General features: G+C 59.0%; 1 long non-coding RNA gene across 1 annotated transcript; it reads right to left on the minus strand.

Annotated features, from left to right (window-relative positions):
• Nucleotides 1-2574: 2574 nt before the first annotated feature.
• On the minus strand, nt 2575-26255 carry LOC123599885. Its single transcript, XR_006713337.1, has 5 exons — nt 25725-26255; nt 21554-21669; nt 16336-16698; nt 3260-3412; nt 2575-3146 (listed from the first exon to the last, which is right to left on the minus strand). It is a non-coding gene; the product is annotated as an uncharacterized LOC123599885 (long non-coding RNA).
• Between the last annotated feature and the right edge of the window lie 419 nt (nt 26256-26674).

The following is a 26674-nucleotide window of genomic DNA, read 5'->3' on the forward strand; positions in this document are numbered from 1 at the left end:
AAAAACTGCCAAAACTTACTCAAGAGGAAATATATAATAGAAATAGTCCTATGTCTCAATTTGGTGAGAACTGCCTTCCCTCCTTCCATGTCTTAATTCCACAGGCTTCAAGGAGGACACATGTGGTGCCCTCCTCTCTAGAGCTGTGGTGCTATTTCTTGCTGGTGCTCCCTTCTACTCAGGCCACTTGTCCAGCAGCTTTAGCCGCTTAGCACCCAGCACCAATCCACCCCCTCCTTCTGCCTGCTGTTCAAGATGCAAGGTCAGGGGCCCTTAATGTTTTGAGAATGTTCTCTAGCCTTCAAGGAAACAGAAGTGTGTTTAAAAGATCATATTTGGACAAACCCATAGGTTCTAGAAATTCAGACAGTTCTCAAGGTTGATGCTGACTTCCTCTCTTAAAAGCATCCAGGTGGGGCGCCTGGGTGGCACAGTCGGTTAAGCGTCCGACTTCAGCCAGGTCACGATCTCGCGGTCCGTGAGTTCGAGCCCCGCGTCGGGCTCTGGGCTGATGGCTCAGAGCCTGGAGCCTGTTTCCTATTCTGTGTCTCCCTCTCTCTCTGCCCCTCGCCCGTTCATGCTCTGTCTCTCTCTGTCCCAAAAATAAATAAACGTTGAAAAAAAAAAATTAAAAAAAAAAAAAAAAAGCATCCAGGTGTCATTTCTTTTTTGCATTTTTAAAATTTTTTTAGTGTTTATTTATTCTTGACAGAGAGAGAGTGTGTGTATGTGAGCAGGGGAGGGTCAGGGCGAGAGGGAGACACAGAATCAGAAGCAGGCTTCAGGCTCCCAGCTGTCAGCAGAGCCCGATGGGGGGCTAGAGCTCACTGACCATGGGATCATGACCCAAGCCGAGGTTGGATGCTTAACCGACTGAGCCACCCAGGCGCCCCCAGGTCTCATTCTTAACTTGAGTGTAATGAGTCATATATGCTTCAGTCCTACCCTATACTCTCAGGAGCTCAGGTCCTTTCTCTGGGTGGCCCAGCCCATCAATGATCTGAAAGTCCTCCTGGGACAGAGGGGAGGAAATGATATCATGGTGAACGTGTCAGTCACTTGATGGGGCATCTAACCCTGCTGGTGACTCTGGTTGACCTTCATCCCTTCCCCAGATCCTGCTTTCACACCCTTCAAGTTCTTGCTCAAATGTCTTCTCTCTGCTCCTCTTCTTGAAATGTCCTTCCACGTGGTCACCTGTCAGTGCTCCCATGGCAGTCCCTGTTGCATGGTGTTACTGCCTTGGGGTGGTTGCGAGCATCTAATACGATTAAGTACAAACACCACAAGGCGTAGCACTTGGCATATGGTATGTGCCCCTAACCAGCTCTTATTCACTCCTTCACCAAATGTATCTGCACCCAAGGGTTACACGGGCCTCAGGGGGTTACAGTGGGCAGGAAGGAGAAGGCAATCTCCATGGGATTTACCATGTGTTCATGCAGACAGGTTGTCCCCCTGCTAATATATGTGTTTCTGGAAGCCATGGCATTGCCTTAATGATCTCTATACACTAGCCAAAGAGTGAATATTTCTTGGATATAAAACAAATGGGGGGGGGGGGATGAAAAAGAAACGCACTTTTGGAAATGAATTTCATCTGGAGAGAAGTCATCAAAGATGGTGAGAAAAGAAAAAAAAAATCTTGGTAATTTTAAGTAAGAATGAACAAGGTTTCACTAAACATCAAATGAAAGAGGCCCAGGAAAGCGTTGGAAAGGCCCCTGGGCCTCGTCCCTCCTGTCAGTGGCTGGCATGGTTGTGCAGGGGGGTGGTCAGAGCCTCAGGCAGCGGCCTCCCAGCAAGGGCAGTCACTGCCCTTTGCCTCCTGCCCCTCTCTGGGGTGGCCCTCAAGAGTCCCGGCCCCTTCCCACACTTCTCCTGCTGCTGTGCTGCAACTTTAGGGGACACGGATTTCATCCCTTCTGTTGCCAACACCTTCTGAGAAGAGGCACCTCATTCTTTCCTCGCCGCCCCCCATGACCCGGGTCACAGAGGCACGTACGTGACAGGACCAGCCGACAGCAGAGCAGGGCAATACTTAAATAAGAGTTTCAGAGAAGCACAGAGAGTCTTCCCTCATGACGGTGACAAAGCACAGTTGACCTTGAACAACACAAGGGTGAGGGGTGCCTACCCCTCACGGTTGACCACAGAGAACTTTGAATTCCCCAGACTTTAACTACAAGTAGCCTACCATTGACCAGAAGCCTTACTGATGCCATAAGCAGCTGATTGATCCGTATTTTGTACACTTGTATGCCTTGTATACTGTATTCTCACAACACAGTCAGCCAGAGAAAAGAAAATGTTTTTAAGAAGTCACAGGGGAGAGAAAATGCATTTAGTGTGTACTGCAAAAAAGCCACGGGTAAGTGGACACAAGCAGTTCAACCTGCATTGCTCGAGGCTCATCTGCCACAGTCGAGATGCTGGAACACAGCAGCACGCTCAGTAAGTGGTCACAGCGCTTCCCACCATCTTGAGAGGTCGCGGACTCATCCAGCCATCCAGCAAGTCTGTGTTGTGTGCCTACTGTGCGCCAGACCCCATGGGCGGCTCCGGGATGCACGTTCCGGCCGGAGGAGGCCTGTCTGTCAGTAAGTGAGTGCCGATGTTGTCACCCGGGTCCTACTTAGAGGCAAGGAGCCCAGAACACGGAAGAAGAAAGACAGGTGCACGTGAAACAGGATGTCAACTGCCACGGCGCTGGTTTCGTGTGTCTTCTGCCCAGACGCGTAGCTGGTGGCTGAGGGTGTGACACAGCACAGAGAGGGCGCGGTGCTGTCAGGGGGAAGGTGCACAGGGGTCCCCAGCGAGCTGGGAGAGGCTGTCGGACGGCGGGAGCCAGGCCGAGCCTGAGACAGCAGCCGCCCAGAGTGGGGACAGCCGGCAGCAGCCAGTCTGACGGTGGCCCAACCTTCAGGCAAAGGGGGAAGTGTTTGCCTCCTCAACACAGCGGCCCGGGGTGCAGACTTGATGTCCCCGCTGGTGCCCGGTGTCCTGGATTCTGTGCCCAAACAGCTCTTGTGCGACCAAATATGCAGCCAAATGAGCCCCAGGCAGCCTCGTTTGCTGGTTCCTTGTGTAATATAAATATGGTAGTTCCAAGATCCTGGAGTTGCATGAAATGTCATGTTTCTTTCCTGCTTTAAATAAAATAAACACTGTTTGAAATGCCCTGTCCCTCCTCTTGGGGGGCCAGGAACCCAGGGGAGTCCCTGCTCCCATGACACATACACTCATGCCCCACACCCACTGGCAAAGACACTCTCCTCGACTGAACTTGAGCCAGGCTGCTCTGAGATCTGGTCACGGTGCAGGGGAGACAGAGATGGACGTCCGTGGACCCAGAGCCCCCACGATGCTGGCGGGACATTGCCAGCAGCTGTATTTCCTCCACTGGAGACACCTGTGAAGAATGAAGATGCGTCCAGGGAGGCCGAGTGACGGATGACACAGGAGAGGTCAGGGGTCGATGCAGGTCGCTAACCAGCATGAACACGCCAAGTCACAGCAGCGGCCGTCTCACACACCGCGGCCCTGAAAACCGCCACCTCCTTTCCCAAGAAGGGGCAGCTGTTCAGGAGCCAAAGCAAAATCCCAACCACTGGACTGTGTCACGTCTACGGGAGGACAGGGGGGTCCTGTTACGTTTTGCTCTGCGCCTTGTGTCCGGGCTCTGAGAGTATGTGGCACAAAGCAAGTGCGACCACGCGCCTCCTGGAGGCGGAGTGCAGGGCCACACGGGCGGGATGTGGCACGTGCGGGTGGTGGAGCGAGGGACGCAGGATGCGGGAGGGCGTTCAGCTGGGGACACGGGACTCGAGCCTCCCCGTCAGTGTTTCTCAAACTAGGTTCCAGCGAACACCGCCCTTCCCGCGCCGGGCTCTCGGGGTCAGCCCGCCAGTGGCCCCCGTCCCAGCGGCAGCTTCGTGGTGGAGGACAGCCTCCTGGGGACGCTCCCGAAACTTCGCCACGGGGCTGCCTGTGGCCCCAGAGAGGGTGCCAGGGTCTCCTGGGGCAGGAGACAGGGGCTCCGGAATCAGAAAGAAAGTGAAGGACAGGCTGCCAACTCACCCAAACTTCCAGCCCTGAGGGGGTCTTAGCGGGTGACGAATAGAACCTCCAACTTGTTTATGGCCACAGTTGTGCTACACAGTCAAGTGACTAAAAACTTGAGATTTTATTTTATTTTACATTTTTTAATGTTTATTTATTTTTGAGAGAGGGAGAGAGAGACAGAGAGAGAGAGAGAGACTGCAAGTGGGAGAGGGGCAGAGAGAGAGGGAGACACAGAATCCGAAGCAGGCTCCAGGCTCTGAGGTGTCGGCACAGAGCCCGACGCGGGGCTCGAACTCATGAACCGTGAGATCACGACCTGAGCCGAAGTCGGTCGCTCAACCGACTGAGCCACCCAGACGCCCCTGCAATAAAGATTTTTTTGAAAACGGGCATTTTCCACAGCAGGGAGCCCCCGACCGAGCTCCTGACCGAGCTTTGGCACGCAGGGGGGCCTGGTGACCTAGTTCGTCAGCAGGAAGAAGCTCGGGAACACGGAGAGAGAGCGGGTCTCAGGGGGCCCTCTGGACGGTGACCCAAAGGGGTTCCAAGGACACATTGATGCGGCTGAGTTAAACATAAAGAAAACACCCAAATGTGTGTGGGATTAATGGACGCGCCAGAACAGTCCATGCCCTTAAAGATCACGCGGGGAAGTCACCGCCCTGGGAACGCTTCGCCACAGCAGAAAATCACAGAAGCGGGAGACAGAACCCTTTCGATCCAGCCCGCCCATGGAACAAGGTGTCGCTGACCTGGGCTCCCTCCTTCCCTCACCCTGGCCTCACAGCAGAGGGCCGGTCCTTCCCCAGATTCCAGAACGGGGGGAAGAAACTGCCTAGGGGCCTGGGGCCCCACCCCAGGACTCCCCGACATGCATATGCCCATTGACGTGCCCAGAGATATGTCTACACCAAGCACTGCCCACGCAGCCTCAAAGCAGAAGTGACTTGCCTCCAAGTTGTCCCCATCCTCCAAGGAGGCTTCTGAAGACCCAAAACCACAGCACGACACTCTCCTCTCTGCTAAAGTTAATTCTGGTTTTTCTCTTAGTTTTACTGCCATGAAGTGATTAATCAATGTCTCAAACCTCTCAGATTATAATTTTTAGATAATGTTCTACAACTGCGGAGTATTTAAATAACTCTCGCATGAGATTCTTACATTTTATCCTATTTATAAGTACTGTAATTACACTATCTTTATTATTGCCAATAAATTCACTAAAATAACCCAGACACACAGCCGGATTTTTGTCTTCTAAAATAAATTCAACTTTTTTCCTCCTTTGGTTTTATTGCTATTACTAAGTGTTTACACCATGTTTTAGAGACCTGGTAAGATTATAATTTCAGGGTAGTGTTTTATGTGTTCGTTCCACACATGTGAATCTTATTAGTAAATGGCTCCCATCTCACGTGATTTCTAGACGGAGCAAATCGAACATTCCTGTCACTCTATTCAACACGTCTCTTCTATGGATCCAGAAACTGCGATATTTGGGCTCTCTCGCAGAAAGCAATTTCCTCTCGTTTGGTGTCACTGCTGTGGTTAGGGGACCATCGCTCAGGTTGACGCTGGACAGGCCCTGGGACAGCGACGTGTGCGCGGAGCTTCCGTGGCAGAGAATTTCCGAGCGCCCCGTCCCTTCCCGGGTCCTGGACCGGAGGACGGGGTGTGGATGCGGCCGGCTCTCAGGGCCCCGAACAGGAACTTGGGTGTGGACGGACAGATGGATTCGCTCTAGTTAGGAGACCGATAGGTTCAACTCACTAAATTTAAGTTAAAAAAGTTTGGGGAACACCGTTACGACAGGCCGTGGTTTCCTTCAACACTCACGGTGTGAGCGTGTCGGCTCCGGGAGGCCGGCCCTGTGGACGCGGCTGCCTCCCCACCCTGGCCCCGGGAACCAGGTCCCGACAAGGATCTCCTGCTCGCCTGTGAGTTTTCCTCCACGGGCAGCCCGTCCTCACCCAGGGTCCCCCTGCCCCACTCTGACCCTGGTCAGCGTCTCAGGACCCGGCTCCCCAGAGCTCACTTTGGGGGTTCCCACAGACGAGATGGGCCCATGGGCACATCCGACGGGGACCTGAGCCCAGCAGTGACCCCGAGGGCACGGGGCGGGGCTCGATCTCCTGCAGCCAACCTCCCCGGGCCTTCTGCAGGGAGACAGCCCGAACCCCGCTGACTATTTCCAGGCATGGTGACCAGGATTCAAAACACCGGGTCTGGCTTGTTTCTTTTTCAAAATATATGCCAATATTTCTACATCTGGCTGAGACGGAATAACAGGAACTAGTTACCCTCTGGTCTGAACCAAGAAAACACCGGACAAAACAGGAAAGGGCTTTCTTGGAGACGCTGGCCGTGAGGAAATGAAGGACATTATGCCGCAGGATGGGAACAAAGCCCAGCTGAGCCCCCCGCCCCCCGGTGCCGGCTCACCGCCCGGGGACAAGGGACCCGGCCTGGAGTGTGGGGAGCTCGATAAGACAGACCCAGGACAGGGGAGCGCTGAGCAGGACACGCATCTGAGGAGAGCAGTAGTCACGTGACTACGAAACTCCGTGGCCCCCGACGAGGTAAAGCACACAACATCTGGATCCAGTGAAATGCCACCAGGCGTGCCACGAAGCAGGGAAGTGTGACCCATTAGGACAAGTTGATTGAGACAGGGTGACGTGACGCAGATGAATGTGTTGGTAGACAGGACATTGTGGCCCCCGTCATAACTTGACCCCGTGCGTTCCAGGAGGGAGGGGGAGATGCGCACCTTAAACAGGGTGGAGAGAGGCCGGAAGGACCCAGATCAGAGGCCCAGAGACGAGAACTGTGAGTCTCATATGGAAAGTGGCTGGAGGGGATCAACGGAAGGTCCGACCTCGCAGATGGACTTGAACTTGCTGAATTTGAAGGCGGCGTGAGGAAACAGGGAGATCAAAACACTAAACCAAGGAGCACAGACTGCATGATTCCACTGACACACGGTTCTTGGACGTGACAGCACAGAAGCGCCCCCCGCCCTTATCTGCAGGGGATGCTTCCAAGTCCCCCAGCAGATGCCCGAAGCCGGGGACAGCACCAAACCCTCCAGAGACTGTTCTCTTCCACATACGCACCTGCGGTGAAGTGTACTTTAAACTCAGGCACCGTACGAAATTAGCAATAACTAATAATAGGGCAATTATAACCATGCACTATAATTAAAGGCACGTGAAGGTGGTCTCTCTCTTCTCGAAATGTCTTCTTGCCCTGCACTCGCCCCTCCTCCTGGGAGGCTGGGAGGTGACGGAATGCCCACACGGTGAGGTGGGCCAGTGACGAGGGCTTGTGATGCAGGATCATCTGCTCCGGGACCACGGCTGAGCGCCGGTCACTGAGACCACAGTTAAGGGGGGGGGGGGGGGGGACTGCTGCACTGCACAGTGACAGAACGGTGTCATCACGCACCTGGGGGTGGCGGGGATGGGCAGGCGTGGGCGGAAGGGGCCTCAGAGGAGCATGAGCGACTCCGGGGAGTAGGACAGGTTCAATATCCTGATTGAGGGGCAGGCTTCGTGGGAGCAAGCACACGTCCACCTGACGAATTGTAAATACGAATTTAAAAACATTAAAACATTAAAAACATTAAAACGTGGTGTAGGTCAACCGCAGCCCGATACAGCTGGTAAATGTGCAAGAGAGAGAGAGAGAATACATGAAAGGCTGCTCAGCCACGTTAGCCAGAGGCCCGTCTGGGCGGACTCGCCATCAGTGGTTTTCATTCCCTTCTTTTTGCATCTGGTTTTGCTAACTTTGCAACCATGCGTTTGTGCTGCTTTTTGTATGATTACCTGTTGCTGCGTATTAAATAATCACAATTTAGTAGCTCGGCCAACGCTTGCTTCACTGGCCCACGGTTCTGTGGGGCAGGAGTCAGCACGGCGTGACCGGGTTCTCTGCTCGGGGTCTCACGAAGCCGGAACCGACGCGTGACCAGGCTGTGTCCCCTGCGGGCAGCTCTGGGGAAGAACCATCTCGTTCTCTTGACCTGTGGAGGCTGCCCGCACCCCCTGCTTGGTGGCCCTCAGGCCGGCGGCATCACGCGACCATCTGCAGGCCAGCAGGACCATACGCGCTCTCTGATCCAACCTCCCCGCTCAGACGTAAAAGGCTCCAGCGACTGGGCCGGGCCCACCCAAACGACCTCCCTTTGGTTGACGTCCAAGTGCACTGGCCCGCAGCCTGAATTATACTCACGAAGTCCTCTTGGCCGTGTGAAGCGTCCACAGATGTGCCCTTGCCCCATTGCACGAGGAAAAGTGTCCCAGGCAGCCGCCCCACGCGGGGAAATGTCGGGGCCCCTTTAGAATCCTGTCCTCCATAATTGGGTAAAAGGGTTAACTTTTCTGTAAGATGAAAGGGACACAACTGAGCTGCGGTCTTGCCCAGGACGTGAGAACGAGTGGGGCCCTCAAGGCAGAGCCGGGGGTGGTGGGGGGCAGGCTGCAGAGAGGAGGGCGGCCCTCCGGCTCCTCACCCTCCCCGGGCCGTGCGGTTTTCGGCCCCGGGGGGGGCCACACGCCTGACGCTGAGCCAGGAGCTGGGTGAACGGCCGTTAGTTCCCATCGCTTCGTCCGCTGTCCCCTGGGCCTCGGTCACCACCCCGGGGGGGGGCCGTGGGCCCCTGGCGCAGCCGCAGGGCTCGGAGGAACAGCAGAGCTCTTTCGGGCCTTGCCCTGGACCCGCAAACCCCAATCCTTCCAAAAGCCGTTCCTCGTCGGCACCTCACGCGGCACCTTCACCACACGACCATTTGTCAGGACGGCGCAAGGGGGGGCGGTCCCTGCAGGGCAGCGGGGGGACGTCCTCGGAAGCCCTCCTCCCCCCAGCCCGCCCAGAGCGCACGCCTCACGGCCCTGGTACGGGGGCACCGTCAGGGTCCCCTGGCCCACGCCCGAGGCTCTGAGGGGGAGGCGACTGCCTGTGTGCGCATGTCCCCCCGCTGCCCACAGTGGGTCCCCGGCGCCCTCACCATGAAGAGAGCACGTCTGGAACCTGGCTCTGTGCTCCCTCCTTCCAGAAGGACCAAGAGTGTCGGCCCCGGTGCTTTTCCCATGACCCCCATGCAACCGGATGTGGAACCTGCCGGAACACGGCCTCCAAGGGCAGCAGTTCTGCTGCCTCAGGTGGAGTTACAACCTGGTCCTCGTGCTCCACGACCAGGCTCCGCCCAGAGACCCCGGCGCCGCCCCTCGGGCTCCCCGAGCCTCTCCCCTCCGTGTGACAGCCCCCGGGCCCCCCCACCGCCGTGTCCCAGGCCCATCTGTGCCCAGCGCAGCGCATCCTTGCAGGAAGATCACTCACATATCCGTGACAGGGAAGCGGGTGACACATGGAGAGGCGTTCACATCACACCCGGACGCCCGTGCTGTCCACAGAGCAGACAGAGAGGCCGCCTGGGCCGGGCCCGGAGCCCCGGGAGAGCCCTGCCCTGCTCGCCAGGTCCCTCTTCCCGGGGGGCTTGCCCCGGGGTCCCAGGGTCTGTCCGGGGCTGCGGCCGAGGGACGGATGCACTCTGTTCTGTCTTCGCAGGCTGCGTGTTTTCACGTGTTTCCCCTTCAGCGTCTCATTGTTTTCCTCCCAGACCCAGCGGAGCACCACGTCGGGGGGGCCGGGGGCGGAGAGACCGTATCTCTGTTTGTTTGGGTCGACAGAGCATTTTCTTTTCTTGTTCAACACTGTTCAGATTTCCAGATTGTTTTCCACCTCTCGATGGTATCTGGGCCGCGGCCAACAGAAACACACGCGTGCGCCCGCGGCCGAGGCAGGAGCGCAGAGGCAGAGGCCTACGGCTCTTGTTACGTTAGCTTCTCCGGGGCAGATCTGTGTCCATTAATCACGACCAGGCAGGCCCGACTTCCCTGAAGCCAGCCCCCCGGGGTGGGGGTGGGGGGGTAAGTGCCACCAGCCCAGAGTGAATTTCTGGGAGCCAATGCCAGCGTTCTCCCGCAACGGCCAAGCGGGCAGCAACAAACCAGCGGACTCGAGAGGGAAGGCCACGCTCGCGGATGGCGGCAGCTCCCAGTTCTCTGAAGCATCGGGTCGGGAGGCGGGTAGCACGCAGCCCCGATTCCCCGTGGTCCGTGAGGGTGACCGTGCCCAGCTACGGGGAGCCCCGCATCCCACCCGACGCCTGGCCCGGCAGGCCGTACATGCTGGGAGGGGACGCTCCTGTGGTCGCTCTGCCCCCATCACCCCACGACCCCGAGAAGGCCAGGACACATCTTGGAGACCCTCCGCTGCCAGTCTGGCTGATTTGGGTGTGGGCACACAGGTGAGGGTCACTACTGTCCTCAGTCGTGTGTGTGTGAAATATTTTGTAACTGGAAAGGAAGTCGCCTGTGAGTCTTTGGACCTCGGGTGCACCGTTGGAGAGCAGCTCCCCAGGGACCGAGGTCCTGGCGTTTCCCAGCAGGTGAGAGGGGACTCCGGGGCCAGAGAACTCCCTGGCACCCGCGGGATGTCCGCAAAGCTCAGGGCTAACTGGAGGAGGACAGGGCAGCGTGTGTGTGAGGGGGGGCTGCTGTTCTGGAAGCCTGAGACACCCCCCCCCCACCCCGCCCCGCAACTTGCATTAGCAGGGAGCCGGGTCGAGGCCACGCGGCTCTGGGCAGAGCTGAGGGACAGAGAGAGGCTGATCGCAACAAGGGCCAGCGGAGATGTCCACCTGTGGAGGCGCTGACTGTGCTCGTGGACCTGAGCAGCACCTGCTGTCCCCTGACACCCAGAACCACCAGCGTGCCCGGTGACCGGACTTTGGCTCCCCTCCCGCGTGGCACCTCCTCATGACACCATGCTCCGAGTCCTGGTTTTCTTGGCGAAAACAGAGGTGGACAGATGAGAAGACCTCTAGGTCCCTCCTCTCCCAGGCTGTGGCTTCCTGTGCGACACAGGTGTGACGCATGCAGGACCCACAGGACACCGGCAGGGGACCCTCAGCGTGGCGTGCAAATCCCCCCCGAGGGCATCTCTGTGGGACCAGCAGCCCACAGGCCCCCCGGGCATGACAACTCACCGAAGCGGCTCCCCGTGGGGCAGGTCGTGCCTGGCCGCCAGCCCTGAGCCAGTGTCCCGGGTGCCACGGGCATCCCCCCCCCCCACCACGTTCCCCGCCCAGTTCGCCAGGGCCACCAGTCAGCTGGGAGCTCAGACCCTTCCCGCCTCTTCCCGGCTGGCTGCCCGGCCCCACTCAGGGCCCCACGCCCCCTGGAGGTGGTGGCCACACAGCAGGGTCATGGGAGGGTGCTGGAGGCTAGAGAACCCTGGCTCCCGCGTGGACAGCGGCATCGAGAGGGGAGGGGTGCTAAGCTGGAGAAGAGTCCACAGAGCGGGGGAGGTTCTAAGACCGGGGTGCGCCACCTGCCCAGCCAGGCTGTGAAGCCACCGCCAGGCCGAGCAGCCGCCCCTCCCTCCGGCCGAGTGCGCGCTGCGTGAGCGGCCCGTCACCACGCGGGAGACTGAAAAGAAACCACTGTGTTTCTTCGTCAAATCAGAAGAAAGTCCCTTCAAAACTGCTGCACCCAGTGCTCGCTCCTGGCAGCCCAGGCGCAGGGGACGTGGCCAGCACCCCGGTGTCGGGCTCCCCTTCCCTGCGCACCCACCGAGCCCCACCCCCTGCACCCTGTGGACGGCGCTGCCGTGTCAACGACTCTGGCCGCTGGGCCACGGAGAGAAGAGGCACAGGGACCCAGAAGCCCAGAGGAGCCGGCCCCCGACCTCCCCCACCTCCTACCGCCGCGGGACGGAGAGATGCCAGAGACCGGAGCGGCCGGGCCACGGCCGGGCTGAGCGTCTGTGCGGGGACAGGGGTCCGGGAGGGTGCGCTCCGCCACAGTGCATGCACCTGGGAGTAAAACCCCCGTTGCCGAGCCGTCTCGTGGCTGCGATGCGGGCCTGGCCCAGCGGGGCGGCGCCCAGGCGGCGGGGGCCTGGAGCCGGGCCCCCCGCTCCCCACTGGCTGTAGAGCCCCAAGCAGAGCATCCTGCGTCCACGAACCTCAGCTTGTGCTTCTGGAAAGGCAGGCAGCGTGAAAACCAGATGAGAAAACGTGCACGAGGGACCCGGGGCTTCAAACTCACCCCAGGCGTCGGCAGACCGGCAGGTGACGTAGGAGCTTTCAAAGTGCGGGACTCGGAGTCAGGCAAGACACCCAGGTGGCAGGGCAGGGGTGCCTCCAAGCTCCTGTGACCCCCTCTGTGAACGGGGGTGAGATGCCGACCTGGGAACACGGCCACTTTCGAGACACGCTGCAGAGCCGGGATGCAAACGCGTCGAGACTAAAATGATGGAAATGGGTGCATCACTCAGAGGCAGACGCGGGAAGGCTGGAGTGGCCGCCCCGGTGGCAAACGCAATAGACGGGCCAAATATACTGCTGGGGGTCAGCGGGACGCTGTGCAACCATCCGCGAGGAAGAGACAATTGCAGAGCACCCACCAGCACATCTCCAGGATCCGTGGAGCAAAAGGGGCAGGAATGGGAGCACGAGAGACCTTTCGACAACCACGGCGGGAGCCTTCAACACCCCCCGCGGCCCACAACAGATGTGGCCAGGACACCGTCACCGGGAAATAGACCCAAGCGCACAGAAAACCTGCCAGCCTTCCACGGGGCGCCCCACCGACCACAGGAGACACCTTTCGTGAGCACACACGGAACGTTCTCTGGCACAGACCACGTGCTGGCCGCAAATAAACCCCCATCGCGAGAAAGGACGGAAACAGCGCTGTGTTCTGTGACCGACACGAAACGGTAACCAAACCGGGAAGCTCGCAGCGACGTGTTAGACGACACGCCCTAAATAGTAAATAACTAAGGAGTCCAAGGATAAATCAGAAAGTAAGCCTCGGAATACTTCGAGATAAAACAAAAACGAGACCCAACAGGCCTGCACGTGCATGGTGTGGCTAAGCGTTGCTAGAAGGACACTCATGCGCTAAGTGACTGCGTTAAAAAAGAACTATCTCGGGACGCCTGGGTGGCTCAGTCCGTTAAGCGTCTGACTCTTGATCTCGGCTCAGGTCGTGATCTCACGGTTCATCAGTTCAAGCCTGGAGCTGGGCTCTGCGCTGACAGTGCTGAGCCTGCTTGGGATTCTCTCTCCCTCTCTCTCTGCCCCTCCCCTGCTCGTGCTCTCTCTCAAAATAAACTTAAAAATAAAATAAAATAAAATAAAATCGTAAAAAAGGAAGAGATCTACCTCAAGTCTTTCTGACTTGCCATCTGATGACACCGGAAAAAGCAAGCACAATAATGTCAAGGAAGCAGAGGGAAAGAGCTCGTAGAAATTCGAATGGAAGTTAATGAAAGAGAGAATGAAAAAAAAAAAAAATACAGAAGAATCCATGAAACCAAAGCCGGTTCCTTGGAAAGTTCAATAAAGCGACGACCCGTTAGCCAGCCTGACCAAGGAGAAAAGAGAGGAGACTCCAAACTACTAAAATCAGAAAGGAAAAGAGGCAGCACCACCACCCACCTCACAGTAACACAAAGGGTTGTAAAGGAAAGGGCGTGTTGGTGACGATGGCGGCGCCGGGAGGCTGGCGCTCTGCGGGTGGGAATGCGACCGGAGCAGCCGCTGTGACGCCCGTCAGCCCCTCGGTGAATCAGAGCTACCGCGTGGCGCAGCGACCACTCCTGGGTAGACGCTCGACAGAAGTGAAAACGCGGCCACGCGAACAGTTGTGCACGGACACTCAGATCAACAGGTGGAACCGACCCCCGACGCCCATCAACTGATGCCCGTGAGAGCCACACGTGGCACAGCCACACAGAGGGGCGTGTCGTAGACTCTAAGTCCAAAGTTCTCTTTTGGCCAGCAAAAGAGCGGACGGACGCAGGATTCAGAGATGGCTACTGTTCGGGAAAAAGACAAGAGCCCGGAATAAGGCTCCTTGCCCCGTCTTTATTCAGATCAGAAGGCTTGCAAACGCGATGGGCGTGTACAAAGAGACAAAGAAACCAGGAACGTTAACTCGTGGATGTGAGGGGGAAAGGGGGATTTCGAAGACATACAGCGTTTGGGGCTTGGGTCAACATAAAACAAAATCCAGGCGCCGGGCAGATGGGTAGATGGTTGTTAACAGCGGACAGGAGGCGCCGTGCCTGTTTGCCTTTGCCGGCCTAGGGCAGGGTTGACAAGACATCTTTTCTTTTGTTAACCATCTCGGCTCAGGGCTGCTTTGCCTAAAGCGCAGCGGTCCAAAGTCCAATTCACCAATTTACCGAACCTGGCCCTATTCTCCTATGAAAGCAGCTTTCTGCTCTAGTACCAAATTTGGGGTGCTTTCACCCTGAATATCTAATCTTGTTATTCCTGTGTATCGGGCACCTTTGTGCCATTTATCTTTCAGGTCTTGGTCTCTCTCTCTCTGTTTTTGGGGGCTCAGCACCCCCTCCCTACTCTCGGGGTGTCTTTGCACCCCCTATTCTTGGGAGTGGCAACCCGGTTTACCCAAACTCGGGTGTGCGCATTATATTGACTTCGTATTTCTTTGTGCCTTGTTAACCCACTGGTGTAAGCCCGGGGGGTTCCTAAGCTTATCCCCCACAGGGCGTTATTCGGCCACGATGAGGGAAGACGTGCTGACACCTGCTACAGCCCGGATGGACCTTAAACACACGCTCGGTGAGAGAAGAAGACATGAAGGAAAGGTCCAGAACAGGCAAAAGTGCGCAGACACAAAGTGCATCAGCCATGACTCAGGGTGGGGGGCGGGAGGGGATACCGAGCGTGAGTGCTAAGGGCCGGGGTTTCCTTCTGGGTGCACGAGAGGTTTTAAAACTCACCACGGTGACGGCTGCACGTATCTGTGAATATACTAAAAACCACCGAATTGCACACTTAGAAATAAAACGACAAAAAATGTCAGCCCGACGAACACAGCAAAGCACAAATGGGAAAATCGTTCGTGCCTGCAGAGATGAGAAGAGCCTGCTGAGAGTGCTACAGGGCGACAAGGACGCCAGGAAGTGACTCAGAAGCGCGAGCCCAGGTGGCCGGACTTCGGCTCCAAGAAGGGTTAGCCTGAGAAAGAACAAAACGAACGCGTAGCCGTCCCGCCCGAGGCCCGGCCGAGCCCGGCTCCACGGGACCCCGCCAAGCGTCTGACCCAGCCTCTCACCGGCCTTGCGTGAGGGGATCCCCAGCCCCAGGGTCCCAGTTCCACTGGACTCTGGGGCGGCGGTCGGAGTCCCAGCTGTGTCCACACTGCGGTCCACCCTACTGGTCACCCTGTCCCCAAGCAGGAGCGGGAGACGGCAGGCTCTGGGCGCCCGCCCTCCCGAGTGGGGTCTAGATCAGACAGCAGCTCAGGAGCCTACCTATGCGAATCATGCCCAGTGCCCGTGGGCTGGGGCCTGCCTCGAGCTCATCTCGTCCAAAACATCAGACGGATTTCCAAAAAACAGTGGTGGAGACGCAGGCGTGGCCTGGGGCCGGGTCTCCCCGCCGTGGGCACCGGAGATCAAGTTCACATTTCCCTGGGACGAAACACTGAAAAGGCAGCAGGGTGGAGCCCAAAGGGAGCCTGCTGACCACACCCCGAGGTCAGACACTCCCGTGTCCCAGCCAGCGTGGGCACAACCGGGGTGGTGGGGAAGGCCTGCCCTGGGCCGGCCCTGTTTTCCGAGGCGCCCACCAGCAGTGGGCAGAGCACGAAGACGGCCCGGAGACAGTGGGCAGAGGATTCCCACCCGGGGAATGATGCTGCTGCCGATGAAGGCTACGCGGATAGTCTTAGGCCACGAAGTAAAACGGGTAACTCGCCATCGCCACAAGAGCTAATTCGGGAGCTAAATAACCACTGTCGCTGTTAGAAAAGTGATCTAGAACCCAAGATGGCGCTCCATTGGTATAAGCAGAGTGAAGGGCCTTCCGCGCCGAGAGGCCAATTGACACGATCCCCGGACGGGCATTTTAACGTCAGCGAACCCGCAGGAAACGGGAGATGTTGGAAGTGGCTGAGAATGACACAGGGGGTGGGCAAGAGACCGCTGGGGATAAAGAGGGCAGGCGGCAGGTCGCCTCGGTCAGCTGGAGGACAAGTGGGTGTGCGTTTTACTTCAGATACTATCCGGCGTCTGCTACGATCGCACACGGCTGCACTGAAGTAAAGCGAGCAAAGGAGGAGGGAAGCCGGGGGGACAGTCCTCTGTTGTCCCCGGCACTCGCGAACGGCTCGTGCAGGTGTGTCTAAACACCTGGCCTCACTTGCCGGCTCGTTGCCTTACCTTCTGTCCCTGCTGGCTCCAACTGCCTGTCTCTTTAGGGCAGGGCTTTTACCAATTGCTAAGCTGGTCCGGGACACATCAGCGGGGACAGAATTTGTGAAGTTTCCATTTAATGTTTGAATCGATTGTGGCTCATGAATACATACGCCTAATATCTTTGGAGACACCCTCCCTCCAACGCAAGCTGCGACTGAGGAAAGCTGTTCCCTCGCGGTCGGTCCTCACAGGGAGACACTGATCAAAACGCAGCTCTCGGGGGACGGCCCAGGACCCCCGGGATTGTGCACAAGTATCTGTGTTCGTTGTATCTTCACATGAATCGGAACTCCAGCTAGCCAACGTTCCCGATAGTCTTTTGTGTACCTGAAAAAAAAAAAAGTTTGGCCAAGAGAAAACCCAAAACCAAATGCATCGCACTTCGTATGAAACTGTTCGCTGTCCAAGTTGGGTGTCACACATTGTGACATGGGCCCTTCGGATCCAAGCTGCCTCGCAGGAGGTCCTGCCCTCCCTCTGGAGCCAGCGCTCAGCTTCTCCGCCTACCACACAAGGTGGGCCAGTTGAGCGGTCAGCAGGGCCCAGGATGCACGTAGACTGTCCAGTGGTTGGAAGGTGCCGGAAGGAGGAGGCAGGTGGGCCCCAGAGATTCAGCCGAGAAGCATCTCGTCCAGACACAAGCCGGTAGTTGGCTCTGTTCCTGGTTTGTCACCCACCATCAGGGTCTCTGTCCTTCACTGCTTGGCACGCCTGCATTCTGCGACAGGACAGCCCTTCTCCGGTGGCCCGAGTCATCCCTACCTGGTTCTGCTAAAGACGACTTTCCTCTAACAGCACCTGTAATCAACATTTTGGTGTTGGGTTTGTGGGAAAGTTAATGGCTGGAAGGAAATGAAAATTCTTCTGTTTCTGTTTTAAAAGTAGTCTGAACCAGGTCACGATCTCGCAGTCTGTGAGTTCGAGCCCCGCGTCGGGCTCTGGGCTGATGGCTCAGAGCCTGGAGCCTGTTTCTGATTCTGTGTCTCCCTCTCTCTCTGCCCCTCCCCCGTTCATGCTCTGTCTCTCTCTGTCCCAAAAATAAATAAACGTTGAAAAAAAAAAAAAAATTTAAAAAAAAAAAAAAAAAAAAAAAAAAAAGTAGTCTGAAGCAGTTACAAGATTTTATGTTGCCTGGTGGTGTATCAGTTGGGACTTTTGGCTGCACGTAACAGAATGACCCTGCGATAGTTTAAGCAGAAAAGCAAATTTATGCTGAGGCTGCTGGGACAGCTTGTGAGCACGGGGCTGGGAGGGGTGGAATCAGGGAAGGGAGACGGCTTTCCCCTTCATCTGCTTGACCCCGGCCCCCGGAGCCACGCGATGGTCAAGTTCTCAGTTCTGCCCCCCACCCAAATTCCGACTTCTCCTTCTGGGCTCTGGCGCACAATTCCAAGGGGGGACCGGGATCCTGGCAGACATCAGATGACACAGTCCATTAGGGTAATTCCAGGAGGGCTTAACAAAGAGACCAGTTACTAACGTGCGGGCAGGGAGAGGGTAAGGGAACCACAAGGGACCAGAAGACAGGAGGCAGCCTCTGGGGGCTGTGACCTCAGCGGGGACACAGCCAGAGACGGGGAGCCAGCAGGAACGGTAGGTATCCTGACTCCTGGCCCCCCTCCTCCCCATCTCCTGCTGCGCTCCCCAACAGGCCAAACGCAGGGCGGGGAGCGGAAGTCCCAGGGGGACCCCCAGGGGGAGGCAGGCTGATGTTGGCCACAGTGGCCCGCTTGCCAGCACAGAACGCGGGTGGGCAAAGCCCTGCCTCACCTGTCTGGTATCGGGAGTATCCGCACAAGAAGACCCTGATTGGCCCAGCTTGGATCACGTGTCCATCCCTGAGCCAATCGGCTGAGACCAGGAGAAGCGTCAAGTGTGCCAATATGGCAGCCCCCACGTGAAGGAGGATGCAGGGGTGGAGCGGGTGGCACCTGCGGAGAACGAGCAAGCCGCGCCAAGTGCCCCCGCCCCACGCCTCTCTTGATAACGTCACGACTGCCTCACAGCACGGCCGAAACGCGCGGGCCACCGACCCCCAAGCGCGGTGCCCTCGTCCACGCTGAATATGGGGCGGGGATGTTCCGGAGACACCCCAAATTCGGCAGGTCCCTAGTGTCTTCCGTCAGCGTAGCCCTGGGCTCTGCAGGAGCGGAGGGCTGGTCTCTGCGGAGCCCGTTAGGCGGGGTCTGAGCCGTAGTGGGGGAGGAGGGGGCAGAGGGCTGGGGGCGGGGGCCGCTGAGCCCGGGGGTGGGGCCTGAGCCTGGGGGGGCGGGGGGAGCTGAGCCGGGGGTGGGGTTTGGGCCCAGGGGGCGGGGTCTGAGCCTGGGGGCGGGGGAAACCGAGCCAGGGGCGGGTCTGAACCTGGGAGGCAGGGGGACCTGAGCCCGGGGGTGGGGTTTGGGCCCAGAGGGCGGGGTCTGAGCCTGGGGGCGGGGGGAGCAGAGTGGGGGTTGGGGGGCGGTCTGAGCCTGCGGGCGAGGTCTGAACCTGGGAGGCGGGTGGAGCTGAGCTCAGGGGTGGGGTTTGAGCCCGGGGGGCGGGGTCTGAGCCCGGGGGTTGGTGGGTAGCCCGCGGGATGGGGGCTGAGTTTAAGGGGTTGGGGGGTTGAGCCGGGGGAGGGGGCTGGGGTTGTGCACGTGGAGTCAGGGTGTTGTTTGGCGCTTAATAGCCCTGGCTTTGGAAGATAACTGGGAGGAGTCCAAGAGGGATCCAGTATCTAGGCCCCAAAGATGCTTTCTGAAGCCCCAGTTTTGTTCTGTTACTCTGCTGATGAGCCTCGGCCCCGGTGAGCAGTCCCTCCCTGGGAGCTGGAACCGGGCCGGGCTCCCTGGTCTGAACCCTCCAGGCTGCTCAAGAAGGCAGCAGGGTTGAAAACCGCATGCAGGCGCCATCCTGGGGGCCCTCCTTTGGTGCAAAGGTACTCAAAATGATGAACACGGGTTCCCGTGGCCAGAGTGTCATCACTTCATGACATCTGGGCTCCACAGTCCTCTCCTAGATCAGAGACCTCTGCTGCCATCAGTCCTCCCAGGTGTCGTGGGGAGGGGAGGGGAGAGGAGGCCAACCAACCGAAGCCTGAGCCTTGCCTTCCAACCCCCTACTCCTCCCCATCTGCCATCCTCCCCCTCCTCTTTCCCCTCCCCGTGCCAGCACGCGGAGCCCGGAAAGGTTGGTCCCCCCAGAGACACCCCGAGGGAGCCATCTCAGACGCTGCATTTTTCCTCTGCTCCCCTCCCCCTGGCTGGATTTCTAGAACTAGGAGCTGATGCTGCAGACTAGGGGAGCTTTGCTCCCGGTGAACTTGAACCCCGGGGGTGTCTAACCCCCAAAGAGATCAGGCCCTAATAGGTGCACCAAGGGGGCAGGTGGCCAACATCAGGACCAAAGACTTCCCTCCTTCACTCCCTTCTCTCTGCACGTGGAGCTCGTGGGCATTTCTCGTGACTCACTCCTGCTGGCTAGCGACATTTCGGCATGTGCAAGACTCGAACCAGGCGCGCCCCCGCAGATCAGGTGAGAGGTCTGCGAAAAGAACAGGAGTCCTCGTGAGCGAGCGCAGCTGACATTTATTCTACGCTGGTCATTTGCCCTCTCTCCAGGTGGGGGCGGACCATGAGGATCCCCTTTCACAGAAAGCAGCAGCAGACCGGACACGGCAGGAGAACCCGGCGGGCCTGGCCCCTGGAGGTGGCTGGCAGATGGTAACTTTCGTTCTGGAGAAAGCAAGTCTCCAAACTCACCAAGGTCAGCTGGAGAGGCTGGTGGGCCTCAGAGCCCAGACATCTAACCACCCGGCCACCTTGCCCCATCCCCGCGGGGCAGAGAAGGCTCCGGGGCCTCGGATGCCACATAAGGGAGAAGCCCATGTTTTGGGGGGAGGTGGGGGGAGGTGTGCACCGGGGTCACGCCAACGCCAGCCGGCACAGGCTTCCGGTGTCTTCTTGGCTCTGGAGGAAGGAGGCAATGAGGGGGCAGTGAGGGATTCGGCCTGAACCCCAGGCGCAGACGCAGCAGAGGAACTCGGATCTCATGCTGAACGTTTCTGTGCTCACATTTCGGAAAAATAAATACTGTGTTCACCCAAAGCCCTCACTGTGGCCTTCTCCACCAGGCTCTTCAAGCCTGAATGGGGTGGGGGGGGGGCACTGCGACTCATAAGATGGGTCAGGAAGTCAATCGGGTGGCTCACAGCTAGCGTTTTCTTCCTAACGAGTAGAACAGACTGGAACATAACGACACAGAAGATGCCAGATTGCGCAGTCCAGAGCGGGGGCTGTCCCGTGAAGAGACTTTTCTGTCACGCACATGTACACAGAGCACGGGTACATGGGGCGGGGTCATGCTTTGTGACACACTGTGTGAATGTCCTTGCTCTGTCAAGAGCGGCTTCGGGGGCCACAGAGGATGTGACTGAGCCAGCTGCACGTGGCCAGGCGTTCCCTGGTGTGGACCGATGCCTCGGGAGTCGAACCTGGAGGCACCCTGGGGGCGAACCCCTGGAAACAGGCAGGACCCCTGGGGAGGGCTCTGGGGTCCCCTGAGGCAGATCTGACTGAGTTTAGCCCAAAGTCAGACACGGCCCAAGCCCAGCCAATGCTGGGGTGCAGCTGGTCATTCCATTCAGTCTAAACAACGTTCTCCCAGGGCAGTCACGTGCCTGTTTTATACGCGGGGAAGCCGAGGCCCAGCGTTGAGAGGCGTGGCAATCAGCAGCAGTGGGACTGGAGAGCACCCTCTCAGCTGACCCGGGCCACTCTCGTCTCATCGGAGCTATGACGAATCTCTGGAAAAGCGGGCTTCCCGAGGACGCCTTGAACCCCGCGATGTGCTTTCCGGGAACGCAGTAACTAGGGACCCACGCTCTTTCTTGTGCCCGAAACACGGAGCAGGGAGACACCTGTGAAACTTGTCTGGAGATGCCCCGGAAGGGTGTTGGCCACGTCGGTCCCGCACGCCCCGCGACCACCTGTGACCAGGCAGTGCTAGAGCCTTCTGGATCGAGACTCCCAGATTGAAGGTGAGCTCCGCAAGGCCACGGATAAGAAGCACATCTTTCAAAGAGGACCACACAGGGCCCTGTTTAGAAATAAAGAAGAGAATCTGCGAGCACTTCACAAGGAAGAGAACAGAAATGATTCGGCGTGCGGTCAGAAAATCACTGCGGTTTGGTCCAGGGTCTGACCTTTCTTGCTGTTCCCCGCGGTGTCCTTCCTTGCTGTCAAGCTGCCCGCGAGCCCGTCTCTCCCCTGCTCACAGATGGCCCCTTCTTAGCGAGCAGCGGCCTGTTCCTCCGAGGCCCTGCGAAAACGAGATCACGGGGGCAAGGAGGTGGGGAGACGGGTCTCTCTTTCAGACGCAGGGGCGCCAGGGTCGGGGCCGGGGTGCACTTCATGGCCTTGAAGTCCTGGGCAAACCCAGGTGGCCTTCCTGCCCCAGGGAGAGGCACTCGTCTAACCCCATTGCTCTGGGGAGCCTGCAGCCGGCGGGGCGGGGACCCGTTCCAGGGAGTCTCGATGAGAAAGCCCCAGTATCAGGAAAGCAGCAGCCGTCACCAGCCCACGGGGTAGCCTTGATGGGTGGCAGCTCTTCTCTCTGCCCAAGTGGCCCCGGCCAGCATTTCTGTAGGACCTGGGGAGGCCCTGCTGCCTTCCCACCCGGGAACGGGGTGGGACCCCAAATCTTGGCTGTGGGGCTACATTGCTTCAGCCTCCCCAGCACCCTGCCACTTGCCAACCCTCACGGTCGCCCTCACGGTTTCTGGGAAAGGTCACCCCGTTCCCGTGGCAGGTATCTATGCCCACCCCGGCCTTTGACTTCTGCTAAGGACACGAGGCTTTCGCTGGAAGGAACCTGGGGTCACAGCTGGACCACTGACTCCTGCTATGCTTTTCAGAGCGAGGTCTCCCTGTGGTCTCATCCCTACGCCCTGTGTGTGCAGGACCCTCGCTCTGATCAGGCCTCACATACCGCAGTGTGAGTCCTGGTACGGTCCTGACAGGAGGGGAAACGGAGGTCTCATCCAGGCCACGGCCGCAAGACAAGGCTCAGACTTGCACCGGGGACCCGCTGGTCAGCTCCTACCCCGCCTATGACCAGAGGATCCAGGCCCTTGAGAAAGCACCGCACACAGTGTCGGAGAGGAACACTCAGCACAGACAGGGACGGGAGCAGGTGCCCGAGGGGAGCAGGCACACGGCACACTGCCCGGCTGCCGGAGGGCTGAGGGCACAGGTCAGCTGGCGGAGGGCAAGGAGGGCAGCCAGAGGGGCAGCACAGAGCCAGGAGTCAGTGGCCTCCCCAGGGAGACTGGAAGCCTCTGGAGACGGGAGCAGGGTGGTGCCCACTCAGGGCCGCAGTGCCGGGCCACCTGGGGCCACTCCTGTCCAGGGAGGGGAGACGTGGAATGTTCCAGGTGGGTCTGTCCTCATGTCCTTAGCGGAACCACGTCTGCACCCTGCACCCCGTGCACCGGGGATCCCTGCCCCGGAAAGACACACATTACAGGGGTGCCGCTCAGGTCCGGATGGCCTCTGAGCCGTGACAGACCACGGGCTTGAAACCAGAGCAAACCGGGGAGGCCTTCGTGCAGGAAGACTGGGCCCGCTGGGGTGTGTGTGGCTCCCGGTCGCCCTCTGAGGCTGATCTTCCAACGTGGCCGAGGCCACCTTACTAGGCCCAGGCTGCTCCTCCTCTGATGCAGGCCGGAGTCCCCGGAGTGTCTGCGGGATGGGACTCCCACCCCCACCCCGGGACAGCTGCCAGCAGCAGGCCCCGAGTCCTGTCCTGCAGTGAGGGTTTCAGGGCCATACAGATACCATGCTGGGTCAGACACTCCTGGGGCCCCAGGGACACCAAACGGTGGGGATCTTGCTCTACAGGTGGGTCTCTCGAAGCTAGGACAGGCCTGACCGCAGGGCAGGTGATTTACCCTTTGCTCAGGTCTCCCTTTCCGCTCCTCCCTCCCCCCTCCTCCCTCCCCACCTCCTCCTGCTGCCCCTCTCTCCCCTCCTCCCTCTCCCCTCCTGCATCCTTCCTCCCCCCTCCTTCCCTCCTCCCCCCTCCTCCCTCCCCACCTCCTCCTGCTTCCCCTCTCTCCCCTCCTCCCTCTCCCCTCCTGCATCCTTCCTCCCCCCTCCTTCCCTCCCCCCCCTCCTCCCTCCCCACCTCCTCCTGCTTCCCCTCTCTCCCCTCCTCCCTCTCCCCTCCTGCATCCTTCCTCCCCCCTCCTTCCTCCCCCTCCTCCATCTTCCCTCCCCCCTCCTCCCTCCCCACCTCCTCCTGCTTCCCCCTCTCTCCCCTCCTCCCTCTCCCCTCCTGCATCCTTCCTCCCCCTCCTTCCCTCTTCCTCCCTCCCCTTCCTCCATCTTCCCTCCCCCCTCCTCTCCCTCCTCCCTCCCCACCTCCTCCTGCTTCCCCTCTCTCCCCTCCTCCCTCTCCCCTCCTGCATCCTTCCTCCCTCCTCCTTCCCTCCCCCCCTCCTCCCTCCCCACCTCCTCCTGCTTCCCCTCTCTCCCCTCCTCCCTCTCCCCTCCTGCATCCTTCCTCCCCCCTCCTTCCTCCCCCTCCTCCATCTTCCCTCCCCCCACCTCCCTCCCCACCTCCTCCTGCTTCCCCTCTCTCCCCTCCTCCCTCTCCCCTCCTGCATCCTTCCTCCCCCCTCCTTCCTCCCCCTCCTCCATCTTCCCTCCCCCCTCCTCCCTCCCCACCTCCTCCTGCTTCCCCTCTCTCCCCTCCTCCCTCTCCCCTCCTGCATCCTTCTTCCCCCCTCCTTCCCTCCTCCCCCTCCTCCCTCCCCACCTCCTCCTGCTTCCCCTCTCTCCCCTCCTCCCTCTCCCCTCCTGCATCCTTCCTCCCCCCTCCTTCCCTCTTCCTCCCTCCTCCCCTTCCTCCATCTTCCCTCCCCCTCCTCCCTCCCCCCTCCTCTCCCTCCTCCCTCCCACCTCCTCCTGCTTCCCCTCTCTCCCCTCCTCCCTCTCCCCTCCTGCATCCTTCCTCCCCCCTCCTTCCCTCCCCCCTCCTCCCTCCCCACCTCCTCCTGCTTCCCCTCTCTCCCCTCCTCCCTCTCCCCTCCTGCATCCTTCCTCCCCCCTCCTTTCCTCTTCCCCCCCCTCCCTCCCCTTCCTCCATCTTCCCTCCCCCCTCCTCTCCCTCCTCCCTCCCCACCTCCTCCTGCTTCCCCTCTCTCCCCTCCTCCCTCTCCCCTCCTGCATCCTTCCTCCCCCCTCCTTCCCTCTTCCCCCCTCCTCCCTCCCCTTCCTCCATCTTCCCTCCCCCCTCCTCCCTCCCCACCTCCTCCTGCTTGCCCTCTCTCCCCTCCTCCCTCTCCCCTCCTGCATCCTTCCTCCCCCCTCCTTCCCTCTTCCCCCCTCCTCCCTCCCCTTCCTCCATCTTCCCTCCCCCCTCCTCCCTCCCCACCTCCTCCTGCTTCCCCTCTCTCCCCTCCTCCCTCTCCCCTCCTGCATCCTTCCTCCCCCCTCCTTCCCTCCCCCCCTCCTCCCTCCCCACCTCCTCCTGCTTCCCCTCTCTCCCCTCCTCCCTCTCCCCTCCTGCATCCTTCCTCCCTCCTCCTTCCCTCCCCCCCTCCTCCCTCTCCACCTCCTCCTGCTTCCCCTCTCTCCCCTCCTCCCTCTCCCCTCCTGCATCCTTCCTCCCCCCTCCTTCCCTCCCCCCCTCCTCCCTCCCCACCTCCTCCTGCTTCCCCTCTCTCCCCTCCTCCCTCTCCCCTCCTGCATCCTTCCTCCCCCCTCCTTCCCTCTTCCCCCCTCCTCCCTCCCCTTCCTCCATCTTCCCTCCCCCCTCCTCCCCCTTCCGCCTCCCTCCTCCTTCCCTCCTCTTCTGCTTTCCCTCCCTTTCTTCCTTCCGTTTCTAATTTTCCCTCGATTATGAACAATCGCCCCTAACAGAGTTTGTCATGACTCGTGCTAAGTGCACTGGGTGCCCCACCCTGCCCAACCTCTTCTGTGCTCCGGAGGTGCCAGCATCTTTGGATAGTGTGGGAGCTGTTCTGAAAGGCAGCCTGGCACTTGGAGGCTTGACCTCAAAGTCTGCAAGATGTGTCTGGTGGTGAGTTGCAGCCCAGACCAGGCGAGTGGACCCCCAGGACGGAGGGGCCGTTGGGACCTCCCCACCTCCACCTTCCAGGCCAGCGGCACAGAGACCTTTGCCCCAAGCCTGGAGACCTTTCTTGAGAGAGAGTCCATGCTGCTCCTTGGACGGGATAGAATCCCCAGGGGTCACGGGGCCTTGGAAACCAGGGTGTGGGAGCAGCTGCGGGTGCCACAGTCACTTGAGCTGCTTTGGGCTTGGGGACATGAGGCTGTGAAGCCTCTCACCTTTCAACCCACACCCCTTACCTGGACTCCTGGGCTGTGTAAACCTTGAGCTTCTTCCCTGGCCTCCCATCCCATGAGCCCTGGAGCCTGTCCCGGGGCCACCTGCGGGGAGAGGCTTCCTGTCAAGCCACTCATGCCCCCCAGCCCACCTGGGAGGGGGTGCGGCCAGACAAAAGAAGCACCCTGGGGCCTGACCTGGGCGTGCGGGGGGGGGGGGGGGGGGGGGGGGGGGCAGGGACGGTGGCCTGGTATCCTGTGGCTGGTCCACACATGGGCAGCTGTTCATGAGACTTTATTGAGGGATATTTTTTAAGGGTCTCAGGTTTGACAAGAAATGCCCTTTATATTATGTCCACAACATGCTGACAACAAACCATATTGCTAATTGCATCCACCCTTTACCACCGACAGCCTGGTGTAAGTCATAGAGAAGGCTCACAGCTCTTTTTGCAACTGTGTGCTTTACCAACCTGCAAAAATTTCCTTTTAGTATTCACATATTACATATTTAATATATTAATATGCTATATTAAAATATTTAATAAATATTTAAAATAATACATATTTAACATGCAAATATGAAGTCTGTACCGATGGGACGAGGCATTACCTGGAGGGGAAAGGGACTTAAATTACAGCAGATTTCTCATCCGAAAGCCCGGAGGCCAGAAAAAAATTGGCACGATGATTTCCAAAGAAGAATTACCAGTCCCAGATTCTATACCCAGTAAAAGTAGCCCTCAGAAATAAAGCAGAAAAGAAGGGATTCTGGGAAGAAGGGGAATGAAGAGAATGTCGTCCCTATGCAGGTACCTGAGTACGTGGACACCCGCGGGCAGAAGGGGGGACATGGGACCGAGTCTCCCACCGCACACAAAATTAACTCAAAACCAGCCACAGACTTGGACGTAAAATGTCCATCTCGAAAACTCTGAGAAAACAGCACAGGAAGAAACCCTGGGGATCCAGGC

The sequence above is a fragment of the Leopardus geoffroyi genome, chromosome C1, assembly GCF_018350155.1.
Source record: "Leopardus geoffroyi isolate Oge1 chromosome C1, O.geoffroyi_Oge1_pat1.0, whole genome shotgun sequence".
NCBI lineage: Eukaryota > Metazoa > Chordata > Mammalia > Carnivora > Felidae > Leopardus > Leopardus geoffroyi.